Source organism: Moschus berezovskii, chromosome 26 (assembly GCF_049115385.1).
Source record: "Moschus berezovskii isolate FMDL1 chromosome 26, NW_MosBer_1.0, whole genome shotgun sequence".
Lineage (NCBI taxonomy): Eukaryota > Metazoa > Chordata > Mammalia > Artiodactyla > Moschidae > Moschus > Moschus berezovskii.
This window is the reverse complement of record NC_142485.1, coordinates 46,134,277-46,159,064: the sequence shown is the minus strand read 5'-3', so window position 1 is coordinate 46,159,064 and position 24,788 is coordinate 46,134,277. Positions and strand designations below refer to the sequence as shown.

At 40.4% G+C, this 24,788-nt stretch overlaps 1 pseudogene; it reads right to left on the bottom strand.

Moving 5' to 3' along the window:
- Window positions 1-11,602: 11,602 nt before the first annotated feature.
- On the bottom strand, window positions 11,603-18,176 carry LOC129557395 (olfactory receptor 10AG1-like; annotated as a pseudogene).
- Window positions 18,177-24,788: the final 6,612 nt, after the last annotated feature.

The window sequence follows — 24,788 nt, the reverse complement described above, 5'->3', positions numbered from 1 at the left end:
GAGGAAGGCTTTCTTATCTCTCGTTGCTATTCTTTGGAACTCTGCATTCAGATGCAGTGGTTAGGAGTCAAGCTGAAGGATGACTTGGAAATCTATAAAACAAGCAAGTGAAACCTCCAATGATCTTTGTTACTACTGCCAGAGTCAGCTAGAACAAAAGGTTGGGGTCATTCTCTCACTTATATAAAATGATTGAGACACTACAGGGCTAAGACCTTCATTGTTGTAATATCATCTAATCATTAAAAGTATGCTGTAACATAGGCACAGAAAAGTCTTAAGAGAATTAAAAGGGTTTGGATGCTGTCTTATGTTATTACCTCAAAGAGTGTGAATGAGATGTAGTACCGTGTTCAGTTCAGTTCAGTAACTCAGTCGTGTCTGACTCTCTGCGAACCCATGAACCACAGCACGCCAGGCCTCCCTGTCCATCACCAACTCCCGGAGTTCACTCAAACTCATGTCCATCGAGTTGGTGATGCCATCCAGCCATCTCAGTCTCGGTCGTCCCCGTCTCCTCCTACCCCGAATCCCTCCCAGCATCAGACTCTTTTCCAGTGAGTCAACTCATCGCATGAGGTGGCCAAAGTATTGGAGTTTCAGCTTTAGTATCAGTCTTTCCAATGAACACCCAGGATTGATTTCCTTTAGAATGGACTGGTTGGATCTCCTTGCAGTCCAAGGGACTCTCAAGAGTCTTCTCCAGAACCACAGTTCAAAAGCATCAATTCTTCGGCGATCAGCTTTCTTCACAGCCCAACACTCACATCCATACATGACCACGGGAAAAACCATAGCCTTGACTAGACGGACCTTGGTTGGCAAAGTAATGTCTCTGCTTTTTAACATGTTATTTAGGCTGGTCATAACTTTCTTCCAAGGAGTAAGCATCTTTTAATTTCATGGCTGCAATCAGCATCTGCAGTGATTTTGGAGCCCCAAAAAATAAAGTCTCTCACTGTTTCCACTGTTTCCCCATCTATTTCCCATGAAGTGATGGGACCAGATGACATGATCTTCGTTTTCTGAATGTTGAGCTTCAAGCCAGCCTTTTCACTCTTCTCTTTCACTTTCATCAAGAGGCCTTTGAGCTCCTCTTCACTTTCTGCCATGAGGGTGGTGTCATCTGCATATCTGAGGTGATTGATATTTCTCCCAGCAATCTTGATTCCAGCTTGTGCTTCTTCCAGCCCAGCATTCCTCATGATGTACTCTGCATAGAAGTTAAATAAGCAGGGTGACAATATGCAACCTTGACGTACTCCTATTCCTATTTGGAACCAGTGTGTTTTTCCATGTCCAGTTCTAACTGTTGCTTCCTGACCTGCATACAGGTTTCTCAAGAGGCAGGTCAGGTAGTCTGGTATTCCCATCTCTTTCAGAATGTTCCACAGTTTATTGTGATCCACACAGTCAAAGGCTTTGGCATAGTCAATGAAGCAGAAATAGATGTTTTTCTGGAAGTCTTTTGCTTTCTCCATGATCCAGCGGGTGTTGGCAATTTCATCTCTGGTTCCTCTGGCTTTTCTAAAACCTGCTTGAACATCTGGGAGTTCACGGTTCACATATTGCTGAAGCCTGGCTTGGAGAATTTTGAGCATGTCTTTAATAGCGTGGGAGATGAGTGCAGTTGTGCGGTAGTTTGAGCATTCTTTGGCATTCCCTTTCTTTGGGATTGGAATGAAGACTGACCTTTTCCAGTCCTGTGGCCATTGCTGAGTTTTCCAAATTTGCTGGCATATTGAGTGCAGCACTTTCACAGCATCATCTTTCAGGATTTGAAATAGCTCAAATGGAATTCCATCACCTCCACTAGCTTTGTTCATCATGACGCTTTCTAATGCCCACTTGACTTCACATTCCAAGATGTCTGGTTCCAGGTGAGTGATTACACCATCGTGATTATCTTCGTCATGAAGATCTTTTTTGTACAGTACTTCTGTGTATTCTTGCCACCTCTTAATATCTTCTGCTTCTGTTAGGTCCATACCATTTCTGTCCTTTATCGATCCCATCTTTGCATGAAATGTTCCCTTGATATCTCTAATTTTCTTGAAATGATCTCTTGTTTTTCCTATTCTGTTGTTTTCCTCTATATTTCTTTGCATTGATCGCTGAGGAAGGCATTCTTATCTCTCCTTGTTATTCTTTGGAACTCTGCATTCTAATGCTTATATCTTTCCTTTTCTCCTTTGCTTTTCACTTCTCTTCTCTTCACAGCTATTTGTAAGGTCTCCTCAGTCAGCCATTTTGTTTTTTTGCACTTCTTTTCCATGGGGATGTTCTTGGTCCCTGTCTCCTGTACAATGTCAAGAACCTCCGTCCAGAGTTCATCAGCCACTCTATCTATCAGATCTAGACCCTTAAATCTATTTCATACTTCCACTGTATAATCATAAGGGATTTGATTTAGGTCATATCTGAATGGTCTAGTGGTTTTCCCTACTTTCTTCAATTTAAGTCTGAATTTTGCAATAAGAAGTTCATGATCTGAGCCACAGTCAGCTTCTGGTCTTGTTTTTGCTGTCTGTATAGAGCTTCTCTATCTTTGGCTGCAAAGAATATAATCAATCTTATTTCGGTGTTGACCATCTGGTGATGTCCATGTGTAGAGTCTTCTCTTGTGTTGTTGGAAGAGGGTGTTTGCTATGACCAGTGCGTTCTCTTGTCCAAACTCTATTAACCTTTGCCCTGCTTCATTTCGTCCTCCAAGGCCAAATTTGCCTGTTACTCCAGGTGTTTCTTGACTTCCTACTTTTGTATTCCAGTCCCCTATAATGAAAAGGACATCTTTTTTGGGTGTTAGTTCTAAAAGGTCTTGTAAGTCTTCACAGAACTGTTCAACTTCAGCTTCTTCAGCATTACTGGTTGGGGCATAGACTTGGATTACTGTAATATTGAGTAGTTTGCCTTGGAAACGAACAGAAATCATTCTGTCGTTTTTAAGATTGCATCCAAGTACTGCATTTCGGACTCTTTTGTTGACCATGATGGCTACTCCATTTCTTCTAAGGGATTCCTGCCCATAGTAGTAGATATAATGGTCATCTGAGTGAAATTCACCCATTCCAGTCCATTTTAATTCACTGATTCCTAGAATGTCAACGTTCACTCTTGCCATCTCCTGTTTGACCACTTCCAATTTGCCTTTATTCATGTACCTAACATTCCAGGTTCCTATGCAATATTGCTCTTTACAGCATCCGACCTTGCTTTGAGCATCAGTCACATGCACAACTGGGTATTTGTTTCGCTTTGGCTCCATCCCTTCATTCTTTCTGGAGTTATTTCTCTGATGATCTCCAGTAGCATACTGGACAACTCCCGACCTAGGGAATTCCTCATTCAGTATCCTATCATTTTGCCTTTTGATACTCTTCATGGGGTTCTCAAGGGAAGTATACTGAAATGGTTTGCCATTCCCTTCTCCAGTGGACCACACTATGTCAGACCTCTCCACCATGAGGAGATACCCCTCATCCAAGGTAAGGTACAGTGGCTGCACTTTGCTGGAGCAGCTGTGAAGAGATACTCCACAAACAATGTAAGTGAAACCCAAATAAGATGGTAGGTATTAGGAGGGGGCATTAGAGGGCAGACACACTGAAATCATAATCACAGAAAACTAGTTGATCTGATCACATGGACCGCAGGCCTGTCTGACTCAATGAGGCTGAGCCATGCCATGTGGGGCTACCCAAGACGGACGGGTGATGGTGGAGAGGTCTGACAGTACCTTGTTAGGATAGTAATTAATTTATTCTTATTTTGCTTGTTTGCAAGGTAATCAGAGTGTTCAGAAATGATAAGACCTAAATTGAGAGTTAATAAGCATTTGGTTAGAATCTCATATTAGCCACATAGACTGCATGACCTTGCACAATCATTTGTGTGTGTGTGTGTGTAGAGAGAGAGAGAACCTGCTACACTTAATACATATACTATGTGCATATTATTATATATAACATTATATATATTTTAAATTTTACTATAATGATGACAACAATATTTCACATGGTTTCTCTGCCAGGTTAAATTAGGAAAACTATCTGTCTATATTTCTGTGCTGTCTCACTTTAGATAGACTGGCACATAATAGGTAAAGAGTGAAGATTAGTTTCAATTACTCCACTTCTCTCTGCTCAGCAGTAAAGGATCCATTTGCCAATGCAGGAGATGTGGGTTCAGTCCCTGATCTGGGAAGATCTTCTGGAGAAGGAAATGGGAACCCACTCCAGTATCCTTGCCTGGAGAACCTCATGGACAGAGAAGCCTGACGGGCTACAGTCCATGGGGTCACAAAGAGTTGGACACAACTTAATGACTAAACCACAACAGAAACAACCCCACTGCTCTCACTTCCCCCTAGCTAATAATTAGAACTATGTCACTAGATTTTTTAAATAATAGTTATCATTTATATAATGATTGCGGTGTGAAATGCAATATTCTGAGCACTTTACATATAATTTAGTTACTTGTCACACAAAAGTACTGTAACACAGTTTCGCAGCAGTTGCTGTCACAGTCGTCTTCCTCTTACAGTTGAGGGAGCTAACGTAGAGAGAGCTGAAGAGCTAAGACGTGATGAAGACAGCACTGGAGCCCGGGCTCCTGCCTCCAAAACTTCAAGACAGATTGGCCGTGTAAGCTAGATTCTCATTACTGATTCCATATGTTGCATGGGAACATTGAAGCTTAATGTTCCGAGTCACTCCACAAGGAGTTGACAGGTATAATTCAAATCCAGATATGTATAAAGTCAAAGCTCACAAGGACAACCATGAAGGTGGTTAGAGAATTAACAGTGTGACCTCCATGAGACAGGCTGTGGTGCAGACTTGCTGAAGGCCAGGCAGAATGACTCAGCTATTTCCTAAAAACATAGTCCATTACCCTCAGGGACTCACAGAAAGCATCCTTCCAATAGCCTAAGAAAGATTTCCCTGGTGGCTCAGACCTTAAATAATCTGCCTACAATGCAGGAGAATGCCTACAATTCAGGAGACCTGGGTTTGATCCCTGGTCAGGAAGATTCCCTGGTGAAAGAAATGGCAACCCATTCTAGTATTCTTACCTGGGAAATCCAATGGACAGAGCAGCTGGGCGGGGCCACAGTCCATGGGGTTGCAAAGAGTTGAACACGACTTAGTAACTAAATCACCTCTGCCACCACCACCACCATCCATGTAGGGAAACATGAGAAGAGAACATGAGGGGAAAAGTTGGAGATGAGAGTGAATCTTGGATTCTTGCTTTCAATGGGAATGAATGAAAAGTTTAAATCAAACTGAAGCGATTCACTAAATTTTTCATAAATATATAGCAAAACAATGTTAGAACAGAAAATAAATTAATTGAAAGTATCAGGTAGCCAATCATGTTTCAGTTCTTTTCTGTTAACAAAAAAGCTTATTTAAACGAGGTGAGTGTTTCAGATCCCTGTAGAAGCTATAGAAGAATGACACAGGTAGATTTATTTGTGGGTAATATGCTAATACATATGACTTTGTAACTATTTTGACACATGTCCGTGGTCTCAGGTCCATAAAAGTCTATTTTTGCATCAATAAAGTCAATCTGGTAAACACAGGAGCTACTTACCAAAGAAGGAGACATTTTCCTATTACCTAGATGAATAATTTCACCAATAGAACCAAGGACTTTTATATACATTCTCAAGTCATTCAGTTCAGTTCAGTCGCTCAGTCGTGTCCGACTCTTTGCAACCCCATGAATCACAGCACGGCAGGCTTCCATGTCCATCACCAGGGCCTAATAACTGAAGATTCCAAGCATGTTCATTTCCAAGAGACTCCTAGGGGATAATTAGTAGGTTATTGTGAATTATTATTTTGAAACAACTTCATGATAGCAATTCTGTTAGTTTCGAGAGGCAATTTTTGCTCTCAGTAATATTGTGGTTTTTTTTTTTCTGACACTTGAAATCCCACGAGATTCCTACACTCTAATACTGTAGAGTTTCTTTTAAATAGTTCATATATTTTAACATATAGCTTTAATTTAAATTATTTCAAAAACCACATGGAAGTTCCTAAAAATGTTACTTGATATCTTCAGCTCTGAAATGTAATAATTTTTTGTTGCACTGAAGGATGAGACCAACGGAGGCTACTATAGAACCTGTTATCATAGGTGCTTTCTGAGAAGATGAAAGTATTTTATTGCTTAAAGTTATCTATCTATCTATTTACTTTTGGCTGTGCAGGGTCTTCCTTGCTGTGCATGGGCGTTCTCTAGTTGCAGACACTGGGGCTACATTCTGTTGCAGACCATGGGCTCTAATATCACAGGCTCAAAAGTTGCAGTGCACGGTTTAGATGGAATGTGGCTTGTGGTTATCTTTCTGGACCAGGGATTGAACCCACGTCCTCTGTAGTGGCAGGTGGACTCTAAACCACTGGTCCACCAGGAAAGTCCCAGAAGGACTTTTAAATAAGAGTCTTATGCCTGAGAGCATCAAAAGGAGGCAAAAACCATCCCAGTCAGGAAATAGTTTTTCATCTTCAACTTGATTGTTCTTATGTGCGTTTTGTATGACAGTTTCACTAAAACAATGATATTTCAGCTGCTCTCAGAAAAACTTGCAGAACTTTTAGTAATTACACAGTACTAGAGTACCCAACAGCGAAGACAATGGCACCCCACTCCAGTACTCTTGCCTGGAACCTTCCATGGATGGAGGAGCCTGGTAGGCTGCAATCCATGGCGTCGCTAAGACCTGGACACAAGAGAGCGGCTTCACTTTCACTTTTCACTTTCATGCATTGGAGAAGGAAATGGCAACCCACTCCAGTGTTCTTGCCTGGAGAATCCTAGGGACGGGGGAGCCTGGTGGGCTGCCATATATGGAGTCGAACAGAGCTGGACACGACTGAAGCGCCTTAGCAGCAGCAGCAGCAGCAGAGTACCCAAACTGGAAATTTGCATGGCTACAAACACAGACCAGTCTTCCCTTCACAGCATTTGCCAAATTTTAAATTGCTTGTAGTTGGGGGTTAAAAATATATCTAATACCTCTGAAATACAAGAGTAGACAATTCTATATTACTTTCGTTCTGTACTTATGTGAAAGTCCTAGATCGCTATGCCCTAGTCAGAGGGGTGAAATGGAGATACAGTCTGTCAGTGAGTTCAGTTCAGTCGCTCAGTCGTGTCCGACTCTCTGCAACCCCATGAATCACAGCACGCCAGGCCTCCCTGTCCATCAGCAACTCCCAGAGTTCACCCAAACTCATGTCCATCGAGTCGGTGATACCATCCAGCCATCTCACTCTCTGCCGTCCCCTTCTCCTCCCGTCCCCAATCCCTCCCAGCATCAGAGTCTTTTCCAGTGAGTCAACTCGTCGCATGAGGTGGCCAATGTATCGGAGTTTCAGCTTTAGCATCAGTCCTTCCAATGAACACCCAGGATTGATCTCCTTTAGAATGGACAGGTTGGATCTCCTTGCAGTCCAAGGGACTCTCAAGACCATTCTCCAACACCACAGTTTAAAAGCATAAATTCTTCGGCGATCAGCTTTCTTCACAGTCCAACTCTCACATCCATACATGACCACTGGAAAAACCATAGCCTTGACTAGACGGACCTTGGTTGGCAAAGTAATGTCTCTGCTTTTTAATATGCTATCTAGGCTGGTCATAACTTGCCTTCCAAGGAGTAAGTGTCTTTTAATTTCATGGCTGCAATCAGCATCTGCAGTGATTTTGGAGCCCAAAAAAATAAAGTCTGTCACTGTTTCCACTGTTTCCCCATCTATTTCCCATGAAGTGATGGGACCAGATGACATGATCTTTGTTTTCTGAATGCTGAGCTTCAAGCCAACCTTTTCACTCTCCTCTTTCACTTTCATCAAGAGGCTTCTGAGTTCCTCTTCACTTTCTGCCATAAGGGTGGTGTCATCTGCATATCTGAGGTGATTGATATTTCTCCCAGCAATCTTGATTCCAGCTTGTGCTTCTTCCAGTCCAGCGTACCTCATGATGTACTCTGCATAAAAGTTAAATAAGCAGGGTGACAGTATACAACCTTAACGTTCTCCTTTTCCTATTTGGAACCAGTGTGTTGTTCCATGTCCAGTTCTAACTGTTACTTCCTGACCTGCATACAGGTTTCTCAAGAGGCAGGTCAGGTGGTCTGGTATTCCCATCTCTTTCAGAATTTTCCACAGTTTATTGTGATCCACACAGTCAAAGGATTTGTCATAGTCAATGAAGCAAAAATAGATGTTTTTCTGGAACGGTCTTGCTTTCTCCATGATCCAGTGGATGTTGGCAATTTGATCTCTGGTGCCTCTGCCTTTTCTAAAACCTGCTTGAACATCTGGGAGTTCATGGTTCACATATTGCTGAAGCCTGGCTTGGAGAATTTTGAGCATGACTTTACTAGCATGTGAGATGAGTGCAATTGTGCGGTAGTTTGAGCATTCTTTGGCATTGCCTTTCTTTGGGATTGGAATGAAGACTGACCTTTTCCAGTTACAGTACTTGTTGCCAAAACCTAAAGATCAGTTTTCTATTGAATGAAGCTTATCGCTCTTAATAGCATCAGAAAAATAATTGAAGCTTCATTGATTGATTTGAGAAATCCTGTAGAAGATATTTGTAGTCTATATGGCATGTAATAAACAAATTACTAAGCATGATAACAGGAAAGATTTCATGCCCATAAAAGAGAGAAAATGCCAAAAGCAAACACACATTGAACCAAAATTGGAGTTGGCAAACAAGAATTTTAAAATAATTCTAAAAACATCCTAAAGAAAATTGTCCAAAAACAATGAAAATGACAAAAGTTGGGAGACATTCAGCAAATGATTGGAAACCTTAGAAAATAAATTAGAATTGAAAAATGCATATAAATTAGCAACTAATTGAATGGATTTATTGATACATTGAATTTTTAAAAGCAAAGAATTGGCTGAAAAGTGACAAGGTCAAAAGGGTTTGAATTAAGGATATTTGGTTTGGAACTTGCAACTAATGTGGTAAAGGAGGTCATCAGGAAAATATATGCTCAGTTCAGTTCAGTTCAGTCAGTCAGTCATGTCCGACTCTTTGCGACCCCACGAATCACAGCACGCCAGGCCTCCCTGTCCATCACCAACTCCCGGAGTTCACTCAAACTCATGTCTATCGAGTCGGTGATACCATCCAGCCATCTCATCCTCTGTCGTCCCCTTCTCCTTCTGCCCCCAATCCCTGCCAGCATCAGAGTCTTTTCCAGTGAGTCAACTTGAAATATATGCGGCTGCTGCTAAGTCACTTCAGTCGTGTCCGACTCTGTGTGACCCCATAGACGGAAGCCCACCAGGCTCCCCCGTCCCTGGGATTCTCCAGGCAAGAACACTGGAGTTGGTTGCCATTTCCTTCTCCAATGTGTGAAAGTGAAAAGTGGAAGTGAACTCGCTCAGTCGTGTCCGACCCTTAGCGACCCCACGGACTGCAGCCTACCAGGCTCCTCCATCCATTGGATTTTCTAGGCAAGAGTACTGGAGTGGCCTGCCAGTGCCTTCTCCGGAAATATATGCTCCTTCCACTCAAATATTTAAATGCTCTCCATGAACCAGCCTTAAGAAAACAGACTTTCCTAGCAAATACTCTTTCACATTGGCACTGCTTGAGAGGAATGAGCTTAAAAAAGTGTTTTCCATGTAGCATAGAACCTAGAATTCTTCCATCTTTCAGACAATAGATGGCACCAGAGACAACTATCTAAACTAGTTAGTATGCCTCTAAGTCAGTCCTGAAAAATAAACTCTCAGTGTTCATAGAGATTTTTGTGTAGTTGAGATTTCCAAGTATGTTAGTACTCTGTTTCTCACTGTGTATATATATTTTCTTTCAGAAATTTAAATTTTCTTTTAAGAAATTCTCCCACTACTTGGTAAAGTGATAACACTCCTCTCTGTGCTGAAAGCTGTGACTCTCAGGTTCTAGTAAGCTATCATCAAACAAAAATTCCTGATTCTTCTCATCCTTGGTGTCAATACCCAAATATTCTTGTTGTTTAGTCTCTAAGTCATGTCTGACTCTTTGCAACCCCATGAACTGTATCCCACCAGGCTCCTCTTTCCATAGAATTCTCTAGGCAAGAATACTGGAATGGGTTGCCATTTCCTCCTCTAGGGGATCTTCCTGACTCAGTGATCAAATCTGGGTCTCCTGCACTGTAGGCAAATTCTTTATCACTCAACCACTGGGGAAGCTCTTATACTCCAATAGGTAGAATTAATTTTACAGCAGGTCAGTAAAATACAATTGAATTAAAGTTGAACTCTTTCTAGAATCAGCATCAAACTATGGCTTATAGTCTCACATATAGGGCTTTTCATGGGAAGCTGTGAGACAAGTGGATCTCAATACCCACCAGTCAGAAATTCAAATATTTATATAGAGGTCTTAACAAACTTCAAGCATGTACACTATCCAGGTGGTCTCAACAGCAAGTTGCTCTCTCAAGACCTCTTGTGACTTTGACAATATCTCTCACTTTAGGAATGCTGGACAGAATGTACATTCTAAAGACAAAGGAGAGGTTGAGGAGCACCCAGGTCCAGTTTGCCAGTCAACCAGATGTCACCTTCTCCAGATGACCTCCTCCCTTGGTCCTAAATGAATCTGTCAAATTAATCCCTTTATGTGCATGAGTCCTAAGTTGCTTCAGTCCTGTCTGACTCTTTGTGACCTTCTGGACTGCAGCTCACCAGATTCCTCTGTCTATGGGACGCTGTAGGAAAGAACACTGGAGTGGATTGCTATACTCTCTCCCAGGGGATCTTCCTGACCCAGGGACTGAACCGGCATCTCCTGCAGCTCAGCAGGCAGACTCTTTACTGCCGAGTCACTAGAGAAGCCTGAATCCATTTATACACAATGTCATATCCATTTTTCCAGAAGGAGTTGAATGCAGTTAATATCTTGAAAAAATTGTTTGAGATGGCCGAGCTACTGAGATACCCTATGAGTAGTCAAGTAAAGTATCTTGTGTCCCTTTAGAGGTGAAAGCAAACTTACTCTGAGAGGCAGTCAAAATAGGCACCGAACAGAGTATATTAGCTAAATCCATGGCTGCAAAACACTTGATACTTGCTAATGAAATAAAGTTGGTAATTTCACTGTTATTGCCTATGGAGCCTTCATAACTGGGGCTATGGCATTAAGGTTGTGATCATATGGTCTCATTCATTATTTTCACTTTATGGACCGGCCTAACTGGGTTGTAAAATGGAGAAATGTTTGGAGCTAATCCCCGCCCCCCACTTCCTGAATCAACTTGATCTGGAGAAAGGGGATGGATGAAGGTGGAAGACAAAGCAGGGACACAAACCAAGGGCCCCAGGGCATCGTGCGGCTCCTCGCTGCAGGGTGGGTGGATGGGTGGGTGGATGGGTGGGTGGATGTGTGGGTGGGGGGATGAGTCCTTTGTCCCTATTCCCTGCAGATTGTTCCCTGGGACTGGAAAGACGGCCTCTGGACCAGCCTATACTCTCTGAGCCCAGACGGCCTGAGCAGAGGCAAAGCAATGGTCCTTCTGCCTTCCTTGGGAGGCCAGGACTGCTAGGGCCCACATCATCTCCGACTACAGGAGGATCCAGCTTATGGCCATTCTCTCCCAGATGATCCCCAGCCTGAAGCTGGAGCTGTGCAAGGCCAGCCCCCAGGAGGGGGTGTACAGGGAGCCTGAGGGCGGACAGGTCTGCGCAGGCTCGCCGAGGCCTTGACTCCGCAAGCTGCACGGAGAGTCTGCTCCCCAGGGTCGGGCTGCGGAGGCTGGTGCAGATACAGAAGGAAGGGGAGGGCGAGAAGAGGAAGGAGCTTTCTGGCCCCAATTACTTTAAAAAAAAAAAAAATTCCCCTTCTCTTTCAAATGGTTCTTGTATAATGAGTTTAAGTCTTAGAGGATCCCATTTTATTTTACACTGGGCCGTTTCAACTGTTTTAACTCTGTGCTTTAAAAGCTGTCCGCAGTCAAACATCAAATATGGAGTCAGACTCCATGTTACAAGTCTCTTTTCATGAAACATAGCATACATGTGCAGCTGAGCAGTTCTATCAGCTTAATTCCTGCCAGTAAAATTTTTGGATAATGGCTTTCTTTCATTTTGTAATCTGTTAATGAATATTGTTGTTGTTGTTTAGTCCCTAAGTCATGTCTGACTCTTTTGCAACCTCATTTGCAACCTCATGGACTATAGCCCACCAGGCTCCTTTGTCCATGGGATTTCCCAGGCAAGAATACTGGAGTGGATGGCCATTTCCTTCTCCAGGGGATCTTCCCAACCCGAGGATTGAACCCTTATATCCTGCTTGGCAGGTGGATTCTTTACCACTGAGCTTCCAAGGAAGCTTGTCAGTGAATATAAACATATATGAATACATATACACTGCATATATATTTTTTATATTTACATATAAATATATAAAAATCTTAAAACTCCATAATAAAGAAATCAACAGCACAAGTAAAATGTTAGAAAACAATTTGAACAGATAATTCATCAAAGAAGATATAGAGATGACAAATTACACCATGAAAAACTCAGTGTGAAATTACTGAGTTTGATTAGGAAAATCAAAATTAAAAAATGAAGTATCACTAGACACATTATAGTTGAAAAAAATCTAATAAAAACAAAACAACAACAAAAAACAATGCACAGATAATATTTAATGCTGGTGATGATTTAGAACAAGTGAACTTCTGTGCATTTCTCGTAGGAATGGAAAATTGAGACAGCTTCTCTGAAGGTTGGTGGTTTATTATAAAGTTAATTGCACACTTACAAAATACATTTATCCAGAAGTCCCACTTTATAGAGAAATGGAAACTTGTATTTACACAAAAATCTATTACCAAACATTCAGGGCAGCTATAACAGTGAAATTCTGGAAACAGCCACGTGTTCTTCACCCAAGGAATGAGTAAACAAACTCTGGTATATTACATAGTGTGAGACACTACAGAGAAATATAAATAAACAAATATATTGATGCAGGCAGCAATATGCTAAATGCTCTATGCAAAGTGAAAATTCAGACTTAAAAGGCTTTATGATTCCATTTATATGACATTTTCAAAAAGGCATATGGACAGAGGACTGGTCAGTTCAGTTCAGTTCAGTCGCTCAGTCGTGTCCGACTCTCTGTGACCCCATGTTGGTAGTAAATTGGTGGGGTATTAACTAGAGAAACAAAAAATGAGAATTTTGGAGATTTATCAAGCTAATATTTACAAAATATTATGTATTTTGACCATGTTTTTGGTAACATAACCCTGGATTTGTCAGACTTCTCAAAAAGTTTACAACAGAAAAGTGCATGCATTTTAATTTGCATGCAAATTTAAAATATTATAGAATATGTTTTTAAATTCTATCAATTAATGAAAACATCTCTGTGGTATTATACATGGCCATTCCCCTGAACCTTTTATCCTCATTTAACAATCAATTACCTTTGACAACTAGATTGCCATGGTCAGCCTATGGGTTGAGAAATAATCTCAGGTGGCAGCTGGCAGGAGGTCTTTGTCGTTCCTGAGTCACTGTTTTGTCACAGACACTCTCATACACCTAATTGATACAGTTTGCAGACAGGGACACACAGAGGATGACAGTAAAATTTAATGTTAAAACAAAACATGTTTGTATGTCACTGTTGTTTGAATGATACATGCACAATACTCTTAAAATTGTTGTATATTTCAAATACCAGAAAGTGATTCTTTCCAGACTAGAGAACAACCCATTCTTCCTGAAAGGCTATTTATAAATATTAACTATTTAATCTTAATGATAAAATTTTAGTCATAGGAACTTATTATCATGATTGGTTGAACATTCAAAGGAAAGATAGATTGAAACATAACTATAGGTCAGTACCAATATAGGTATTGTTAATTAGAAGCAGAGCATATCAAGAAAAGGTGGCGAGAATACACAGAAGAACTAAACAAAAAAGATCTTCATGACCCAGATAACCACGATGGTGTGATCACTCACCTAGAACCAGACATCCTGGAATGCGAAGTCAAATGGGCCTTAGGAAGCATCACTACGAACAAAGCTAGTGGAGGTGATGGAATTCCAGTTGAGCTATCTCAAATGCTAAAAGATGATGCTGTGAAAGTGCTGCACTCAATACACCAGCAAATTTGGAAAACTCATCAGTGGCCACAGGACTGAAAAAGATCAGTTTTCATTCCAATCCCAAAGAAAGGCAATGCCAAAAATTGTTCAAATTACCATACAAGTGCACTCATCTAACATGCTAGCAAAGTAATTGTCAACATTCTCCAAGCCAGGCTTCAGGAGTACATGAGCCATAAGCTTCCAGATGTTCAAAACTGGATTTAGAAAAGGCAGAGGAACCAGAGATAAAATTGGTAAAAGTTGGATCATTGAAAAAGCAAGAGAGTTCCAGAAAAAATCAACTTCTGCTTTATTGACTACACCAAAGCCTTTGACTGTGTAGATCAAAACACACTGTGGAACATTCTTAAAGAGTTGGGAATACCAGAAAACCTGACCTGCCTCCCGAGAAATTTATCCAGGACAAAAAGCAACAGTTAGACCTGGGCATGGAACAACAGACTGGTTCCAAATTGGGAAAGGGACATGTCAAGCCTATATATTGTTACCATGTTTATTTAATTTATATGCGGAGTACATCATGAGAAATGCTGGGCTGGATGAAGCACAAGCTGGAATCAAGATTGCTGAGAGAAATATCAATAACCTCAGATACTCAGATGACACCACTCTTATGGCAGAAAGCAAAGAAAAACTGAAGGGCCTCTTGATGAAAATGAAAGAGGAGAGTGAAAAAGTTGGCTTAAAGTTTAACATTCAGAAAACTAAGATCATTGCATCCAATCCCATCACTTCATGGCAAATAGATGGGGAAACAATAGAAACAGTAGCAGACTTTATTTTGAGGGGCTCCAAAATCACTGCAGATGGTGACTGCAGCCATGAAATTAAAAGATGCTTGCTCCTTGGATGAAAAGCTATGACCAACCTAGACACCATATTAAAAAGCAGAGACATTACTTTGCCAACAAAGTTCCTTCTAGTCAAGGCTATGGTTTTTCCAGTGGTCATGTATGGATGTGAGAGTTAGACTATAAAGAAAGCTGAGCCTCAAACAATTGATGCTTTTGACCTGTGGTGTTGGAGAAGACTCTTGAGAGTCCCTTGGACTGCAAGGAGATACAACCAGTGAATCCTAAAGGAAATCAGTCCTGAATATTCATTGGAAGAACTGATGCTGAAGGTGAAACTCCAATACTTTGGCCACCTGATGCTAAGAGCTGATTCATTTGAAAAGACCCTGATGCTAGGAAAGATTTAAGGCAGGAGGAGACGAGGATGATAGAGGATGAGATGGTTGGATGGCATCACTGATTTGATGGACCTGAGTTTGAATAAGCTCTGGAGGTTGGTGATGGACAGAGGAGTCTGGCGTGCTGCAGTCCATGGGGTCACAAAGAGTTGGACACAACTGAGCGACTGAACTGAATTGAACTGAATCATAAGCTGTGCAAATAGTTCTTCCGGTTTTGGTTTTATCATGATTTCAAATAATGATGATGCGGTCATATTCTTTGTAAGTCAAATTGTAAATAAAATCTGCAAAGCCTGCATGTTCAACAACGTTTTTTAATGTTAAAATCATATAGGAGTAGCAACAAACTAGATGACAAAATGAAACTTTTTTTTAAATAGTAGGTATTTGTGCGAAAATGCTGTCAAATATCTAGCTATAGGATTTTTAATTATGAAATCCATACCTACAGAAGCATGCAGTTTTTTTCTTTACAATATAACCTCTTTAACTGCTCTCGCATTGATACCATGCGTATATTAAATTCTTGCAAAGTACTAATGAGATATGTCTGTAGTCACAGTTGATTCTATTCACAGAAGTTCATATAGCAGATGAAGTGGTGTTGAATACATACACAGCAGAGGAAAGCACTGTTTAAACACTGAAGTGCTCAGTCATAACACACACATTAAAATGCCAAAACCTGCATTTCTGAGAAACATTTCCTACCACAAAAGAGCTTCTGCAACAGCTGAAAAGCTACTAAAAAGGTACTATCTACCACCACCAAACACTGTGAAACATGAATGTGTATTTTCTGCTTTAGAATCATATTCAAGCCTGTGTGACAAAACACTTTTATTCATTTCACACAGCAACACTTCTGGTGGGATGGTATGGCTAGCCATGTGCTTTTAAATAAGCTTCATACTCATTTTAATTTTGTTCTTTAGAAGAATGAAAAAAATAGTAGCTAAATGACTTGCTCTACATCTGGTAAAGAGAAGATTAAAAACCAGTGATCGAACTCCTCGGACAGCAGTGTTGCACAATTTTGTAAAAATTTCTTTACTAAGTAATACATACATATGGAATCTAAAAAAATGATACCGATGAACCTATTTGTAGGAAAGGAATGGACACACAGATGTAGGGAATGGACTTACACGGGGGGAGAGAGAGTGTGAGATGAATGGAGAAAGCAGCATCAGCATACATACACAATCAGGTGTGAGATGGCTGGCTGGTGGGAAGCTGCTGTGCAGCACAGGGAGCCCAGCCTCAGGTGATGACCCAGAGGGATGGGCGGGGCGGGGAGGGAGGAGACTGAAGGGTGGAGGAGAAGGGGATGACAGAGGAGATGGCTGGATGGCATCATGGACTCAATGGACATGAGTTTGAGCAAACTCTAGGAATTGGTGATGGACAGGGAGGCCTGGTGTGCTGAGGTCCATAGGGTTGCAAAGAGTCAGACATGACTGAGCAACTGAACTGAGCTGAAAAATATAGTATAAAAAGAAGTGGTTAACTTCTAAACTGGAAAATGTAGACCTCTTTTAAAATTTCTCTGATAACCCTGTGGCCAGCATTTAAAGCATTTTAAAATAAACTCATCACATTACTCTTTTTCAGTAATAATTTTCTCAGTACTGCAATCACATCCTTGATTGAACATTGGAGTCACCATGGTGTAGAACAGAGAGAGGAGTCTGTCAGTTCCTGCAGAATGTCTGGATTTGGGCCTTAAGTAGGTAATAGCAGCAGATCCAAAAAATAAAAGCACAACCAACAGGTGAGAAAAGCATGTGGAGAAGGCTTTGGCTCTTCCTCTGGCTGTTGGAAACCTCAGAATGGTGGAAATGATTTTGCTGCAAGAGGCAAGGATCAGCATAAAACGTACAGTAACAAACAATAGAGCTCCTGCATAGACTGAGAGCTCGTGTGCAAAAGTGTCCCAGCAGTCCAGCGTCAGAATAGGGGAAATGTCACAGAAGAAGAGGTGAATCTCCTTCTGCGCAGAGAGAAGATCCGGCACGTTTGCCCTGTCTACACTGGGATTCCACTGACCCAGGAACCCACAGCCAGCTGGAGACACACCTTTGGGGTCATGACCAGGGGATAGTGCAGAGGGTCACCGATGGCCACGCAGCGGTCACAAGCCATCACTGCCAGGAGGAGGCATTTAGTGTCTCTGAGGAGTAGAAAGAAATAAATTTGGGCAGTACAGTCCAGCAAAGAAATGCTTCTGCCCTTAGTCCAAAGGTTCCAGAGTCCTAGGGCGAGTGACGAACACGTAACAGATCCCCAAGCAGGAAAAGTTTGCCAAGAAAAAATACATGGGTTTGTGCAGTGCTGGGTCAAGCCTGCTGCTGCTGCTGCTAAGTCACTTCAGTCGTGTCCGACTCTGCGACCCCATAGATAGAAGCCCACCAGGCTCCCCCGTCCCTGGGATTCTTCAGGCAAGAACACTGGAGTGGGTTGCCATTTCCTTCTCCAATGCATGAAAGTGAAAAGTGAAAGTGAAGTCGCTCAGTCATGTCCGACTCTCGGCGACCCCATGGCCTGCAGCCTACCAGGCTCCTCTGTCCATGGGATTTTCCAGGCAAGAGTACTGGAGTGGGTTGCCATTGCCTTCTCCATGGATCAAGCCTAGTTAGCCTAGTTGGTATTAATATGAGACTATTTCCAGTTAAGATAATGATGTAAATGATGGAGAACACCCCAAAGAATAGCCCTTAAAGGTTTGGAAGGTCAGAAAACGCAGGGAGTACAAATTCCATCACTTTGGATATGTTGTCTCTTGCTTCCACATCTTAATATTTCATCTGTGGGAATGATCCAATCAGAGGTAGTGTTTTTTCACTTTTATTAGCTCTTGTTTTCTTATTTATAAAACAGGATGTTACAACTTTCTATTTTTCAATTTCCTATAAAAACCAAACCTATAACACCAGGTGCTCTAAATGTGTGATGAAGTGTGTTTTTCATCATTATTAAATCTATCTGTAAATTAAAAAAAAAAAAAACTTTAATCTTTTTATTTCTGGTGTATACAATATTTATTTAGTTCTGAAGACACGTGATTGCAATTTTGCTATTCGTCTGAACACTCAAAAATACAAAATCTGAATTTAAGTTCCTTTGTGAAATAACTTGATATTTGCATTTGATGTGTTATTCTTTTCACCTCTCCATTCTGTTTTTCATTATCAATTCAAAATTAATTTTTTTGCTCTTTTAAATGTCTTCAGTTCAGCTCAGTCGCTCAGTTATGTCCGACTCTTTGCGACCCTACGAATCACATCACGCCAGGCCTCCCTGTCCATCACCAACTCCCGGAGTTCACTCAAACTCATGTCCATCGAGTCGGTGATGCCATCCAGCCATCTTGTTCTCTGTCATCCCCGTCTCCTCCTGCCCCCAAACCCTCCCAGCAACAGAGTCTTTTCCAGTGAGTCAACTCGTCGCATGAGGTGGCCAAAGTATTGGAGTTTCAGCTTTAGCATCAGTCCTTCCAATGAACACCTTTAGAATGGACTGGTTGGATCTCCTTGCAGTCCAAGGGACTTTCCAGAGTCTTCTCCAGCACCACAGTTCAAAAGCATCAATTCTTCGGAGATCAGATTTCTTCACAGTCCAACTCTCACATCCATACATAACCATGCAATATAAAATAGTCTTAGGGATACATATAGTTAATTTTTTAAAATGAGATATTTTTCTGTTGTATTTTCAATGTCTTTTTACCTTTGACATTCTGCATATTTAGCTGCTTTATTGTAAAACAAAATTCATCAGCTAACCACTCAATATTTTTGAATGGTATTTAATTTTTAAAAACTGTATATTTCAATATAGTGTCTACAAATCCAGCATTCATAATTTTTATTCAGATTTTTCTGCTCAAAGAATTCTAAGCTGGTCTTCCTGTCCAGGAACTCTCATAAGGGTAAGAGGCAGGTTCATCTAGCATTTATATTCATTAAAGCATTCAAACTAGAATGTTCACCTGTTACACACTTATTGTAAGAAATACATCCACCACATTAGATATCTCAGAGCCTCCTAAATTACAAAGGACTTCAATTGCAACAATTCTGCTGAATACCTTTAATTAATTGTTTTTTGGTGTTTTTTTTTTTTTTCTTGCCCCTATGGGAGTGTTAGTTCATGCGTGTGAAAGCTTTAGGTTGAGATTGTCCATCTTTAAGTCATCTTTTTTCTTTGCTATATCTAGATTTTAAACATTTGATCATCAGTGTATCTTTGTATGAAATGTGTGTTATGTTTCTTCCACAAAAAGTGATTTACTAACTTCTTGAATTAATAATTAAAATGAACCAACTTGCTTACTTTGTCAAAATAGTCCTCAACGTGTAAGCAAGGGTACTTACCCAAAATTCAAACTGGCCACCCTTCCCTCCTGGTCTAGCTCAGCCATGCCTTCTCTGCATATATGTCTGTGTGTGTGTGTATGTATTTAGAAATTGCACTCTTTTCACTTTTGCAAAATATCAAGTTATTTCATTATTTTCAGTATCTCACACATAGCTCTCATGGTATGTGTTAATTAATTTGGAAGTACACGGAAACAGTCACTGCAAAGCAGAGGCACACCTATATCCATATCTAAGTGTTTTAAGTCATAATGAATGATCAACATTTCAGCTACAGAAACGTAGACACACATGGGGCAGAAGCAACAGTCCATCAAAGATGTGGGCTTACCGAGGAATTCTGTGACTTAGAAAAAGTAAGCTAATAACATTTCTCTATTTAATTCAGTGTAGAGTGTATTACTGGAACACTGATTAAAAAATTTTTTAAATTAATTCCCAATCTTTTTAGGCTGGCTCCCATCATGCACCTACGTTCAGAAAATCCCACCTGCTTGATTCTTTCTATTGTCTCTGCTCTTTATGTAAGGTCTTCTCTTCTTTGGTCCTGTCTCTCAATTCTTCTTACTATTCAAGTAGGGTAGTACATTTGAAAATAATACTGAATCTAAGGTGCCAAAAAAAAAAAAAGCCAGAAAAATCAAGAATAACAGAATTTGATATTGAGAACGGTGTTCCACATTTACTGAAATCCTTTTTAGCTTCAATTTTTTTTTTTTTTTGGTCAAATGGAACATTTTGTTAATAATCAATGGAATTATCAATGCAAAATCATTTATAATGTAAGACATATTGCAATTATTCAAGTCCCATCCAAATTATACTTAATCTGAACTCAACCTCATCAAATATGCTTTTCTCAAATCTCATAGCATAGCTGCTGGTCTCTGACTTCTGGAAAACTTTAGATGCTTTTATTTCTACAACTCAGGAAGAAAAATACTAAATGATCCAGCATACATAGCCACTTTTGTACTTGCTCAAATAATTTATGTTTCTTTTTCTGGCCTTTCCACTGAAATGTTTATCTTTGGTGTGAGATTTATTATTAATATATACACCATCTTCAAAATGTATTCAGTTCAGTTCAGTCGCTCAGTCGTGTCTTACTCTTTGCGACCCCATGAATTGCAGCATGCCAGGTGTCCCTGTCCATCACCAACTCCCGGAGTTCACTCAAACTCATGTCCATTGAGTCGGAGATGCCATCCAGCCATCTCATCCTCTGTTATCCCCTTCTCCTCCTGCCCCCAATCCCTCCCAGCATTAGAGTACAGGCAAGTTTAAAAAATTAAATTGAAGATAGGAAATAAAAATCTAGAATTTGTGACTATAATTCAGCAGCCTGTATCATTAGGATAAGCATGTAAATATAAAAATGAAAGAATTTCAATGTCTCATTATTATTTTCCATTTCACTTACCATAAAATTTAAATTTAACAAATATAGAGTCTCTTTAATAATACAATGCAAACCCATTTTAGGAAAGTTCATTTATTATTTTTCTCTTTGCTGCTACTGCTGCTAAGTCACTTCAATCGTGTGCGACTCTGTGTGACCCCATAGATGGAAGCCCATCAGGCTCCCCCGTCCCTGGGATTCTCCAGGCAAGAACACTGGAGTGGGTTGCCATTTCCTTCTCCAATGCATGAAAGTGAAAAGTGAAAGTGAAGTCGCTCAGTCGTGTCCGACCCATAGCGACCCCACGGACTGCAGCCTACCAGGCTCCCCCATCGATGGTATTTTCTAGGAAATAGTACTGGAGTGGCTTGCAATTGCCTTCTCCTATTTTTCTCTTTAGTTATATACAATTAATCTTAATGGAATAGCCCCAGATTTAATACATGAAAACTACCTAAATATATATGCAACAAAAAATCACTACAAGTGTTAGCATTTAAAAAGATTATAAATGACAAAAATGTTAAAAAGGTCAGTAATCATTGGAATATTAGCCCAGATATTACAAAGTATTTTATTATTTCTCATTTGATAATATAATGATGACAATCAAAAAAGCATCAAAATGTTATCTGAATTTGGTTTGAAATTAAATAGCAACAATTACTTTTTTTTTAATTTTCCAAAATGAGTATTCTCTTGCTGATGTTAAATACCTACATATATGTGCAAAAATAAGTTGATATTGGACAAAAATGATTCACACTTACCTGTTTGAATTGTGCAATATAATGTTTCCCCTTATAGGTAGAGTTAAATGACAGAGAAAATGACAAAGATTTTTTGTTGTTGTTTATTTTGACAGTTGAGAAATTCACATTCACTCGAAATGAGGATCAGTTCAGCTCAGTTCAGTTGCTCAGTCGTTTCCGACTCTTTGCGACCCCATGAATCACAGCACGCCAGGCCTCCCTGTCCATCACCAACTCCCAGAGTTCACTCAAACTCATGTCCATCTAGTCGGTGATGTCATCCAGCCATCTCATTCTCTGTAGTACCCTTCTCCTCCTGCCCCCAATCCCTCCCAGCATCAGAGTCTTTTCCAGTGAGTCAACTCTTCGCATGAGGTGACCAATGTATTGGAGTTGTAGCTTCAGCATCAGTCCTTCCAATGAACACCCAGGATTGATCTCCTTTAGAATGGACTGGTTGGATCTCCTTGCAGTCCAAGGGACTCCCAAGATTCTTCTCCCACACCACAGTTCAAAAGCATCAATTCTTCGGTGCTCAGCTTTCCTCACAGTCCAACTTTCACATCCATACATGACCACTGGAAAAACCATAGCCTTGACTAGATGGACCTTTGTTGGCAAAGTAATGTTTCTGCTTTTTAATATGCTGTCTAGGTTGGTCGTAACTTTCCTTCCAAGGAGTAAGCGTCTTTTAATTTCATGAATGCAATCACGATCTGCAGTGGTTTTGAAACCACCCAAAATAAAGTCTGACACTGTTTCCACTGTTTCCCCATCTATTTCCCATGAAGTGATGGGACCAGATGCCATGATCTTAGTTTTCTGAATGTTGAAATTCAAGCCAACTTTTTCACTCTCCTCTTTCACTTTCATCAAGAGACTTTTGAGTTCCTCTTCACTTTCTGCCATAAGGGTGGTGTCATCTGCATATCTGAGGTTATTTATATTTCTCCCAGCAGTCTTGATTCCAGCTTTTGCTTCCTCCAGCCCAGCATTCCTCATGATGTACTCTGCATAGAAGTTAAATAAGCAGGATGACAATATACAGCCTTGACATACTCCTTTTCCTATTTGGAACCAATCTGTTATTCCATGTCCAGTTCTAACTGTTGCTTCCCGATCTGCATACATGTTTCTCAAGAGGCAGGTCAGGTAGTCTGGTATTCCCATCTCTTTCAGAATTTTCCACAGTTTTGTGTGATCCACACAGTCAAGGGCTTTGGCATAGTCAATCAAGCAGAAATAGATGTTCTTCTGGAACTCTCTTGCTTTTTCCATGATCCAGTAGATGTTGCCAATTTGATCTCTGGTTCCTCTGCCTTTTTTTAAAACCAGCTTGAACATCTGGAAGTTCACGGTTCACGTATTACTGAAGCCTGGCTTAGAGAATTTTGAGCATGACTTTACTAGCGTGTGAGATGAGTGCAATTTTATGGTAGTTTGAGCATTCTTTGGCATTGCCTTTCTTTGGGATTGGAATGAAAACTGACATTTTCCTGTCCTGTGGCCACTTCTGAGTTTTCCAAATTTGCTGGCATATTGAGTGCAGCACTTTCAAAGCATCATCTTTCAGGATTTGAAATAGCTCAACTGGAAAATGTATTACACTGACATAATAAATAGAGCCCTTTAAGTAGGAGATATTATTTACTGTTGGGAAGAGCTCCTTTCCAAGCTCACTTTCTAATTGAATAAAGCAATTTTTCCTGCCACTCAAGAAGTTTGGAGACGGCAATGGCAACCCACTCCAGTACTCTTGCCTGGAAAATCCCATGGACAGAGGAGTCTGGTAGGCTGCAGTCCATGGGGTCACTAAGAGTCGGGCACGACTGAGCGACTTCACTTTCACTTTTCACTTTCATGCATTGGAGAAGGAAATGGCAACCCACTCCAGTGTTCTTGCCTGGAGAATCCCAGGGACTGGGGAGCCTGGTGGGCTGCCGTCTATAGGGTCGCACAGAGTCGGACACGACTGAAGCGACTCAGCAGCAGCAGAAAGAAGTTTGGTATAACAACCAAAATCATATCTGTGCACACCACACCTTTTCAAAACTCTCTACTTCTCTAACTGCGTTTTGTGATTGTTAAGGAAGATAAACATTGTAAAAGACATTTATGTATTACTTATGATATAAAATAAAGATTTCTTAAAAATACAATTGCACAATGTCTCAAATTAAAGAGAAATTTACTTTTCTGTCATTAAAATTTTAGAAATAAGAGTCTTCCCTTGCAGTAGAGTGGATAAGAAACTGCCTATTGATGAGGGAAATACAGGTTCGATCCCTGGTCCCAGAAGATTCCACATGCCACGGAACAGCTAAGCCCGCACCTCAACTACTGAGCCTAAAGTCTAGAACCTGTAAGCTGCAACTGTTGAAGCCCATGCTCCACAGAAACAGAGAGACCACCACAGTGACAAGCCCCATGACACACACATACACAAACACACATAGACACTCACTCACAGAATACAATGGAAAACAATGTTATATTTAACTATAAAAAGCAGGAATACTGCTATACTTTATAAAGATTAATGATCAGAAAGGTGAAAAATGTATTTTAGAAACATATGTCCATACATTGAATGATATCGCTGTTCAAAGTTTATATATTTACTCACAAATTTTGTTATATTATTTTGAGATTTTTTTATTCTAATTCTAGCCATTAAAGTACATGCGTATCATAATTTTACTTTAATTTTAATTTGCATTTCAAAATGCAAATTCTGAAGATGGTGAGCAAGTTTTATGTTATTATTTGAATTCTGTGTATCCTTTTAGTAAAGTATCTATCAAAGAGTTTTGTACGTTTGTTGATTAGGTTGCTTCTTCTCTTGCTACTGATCTTTGGAAGTTTTTGTATTATCTATATACATTT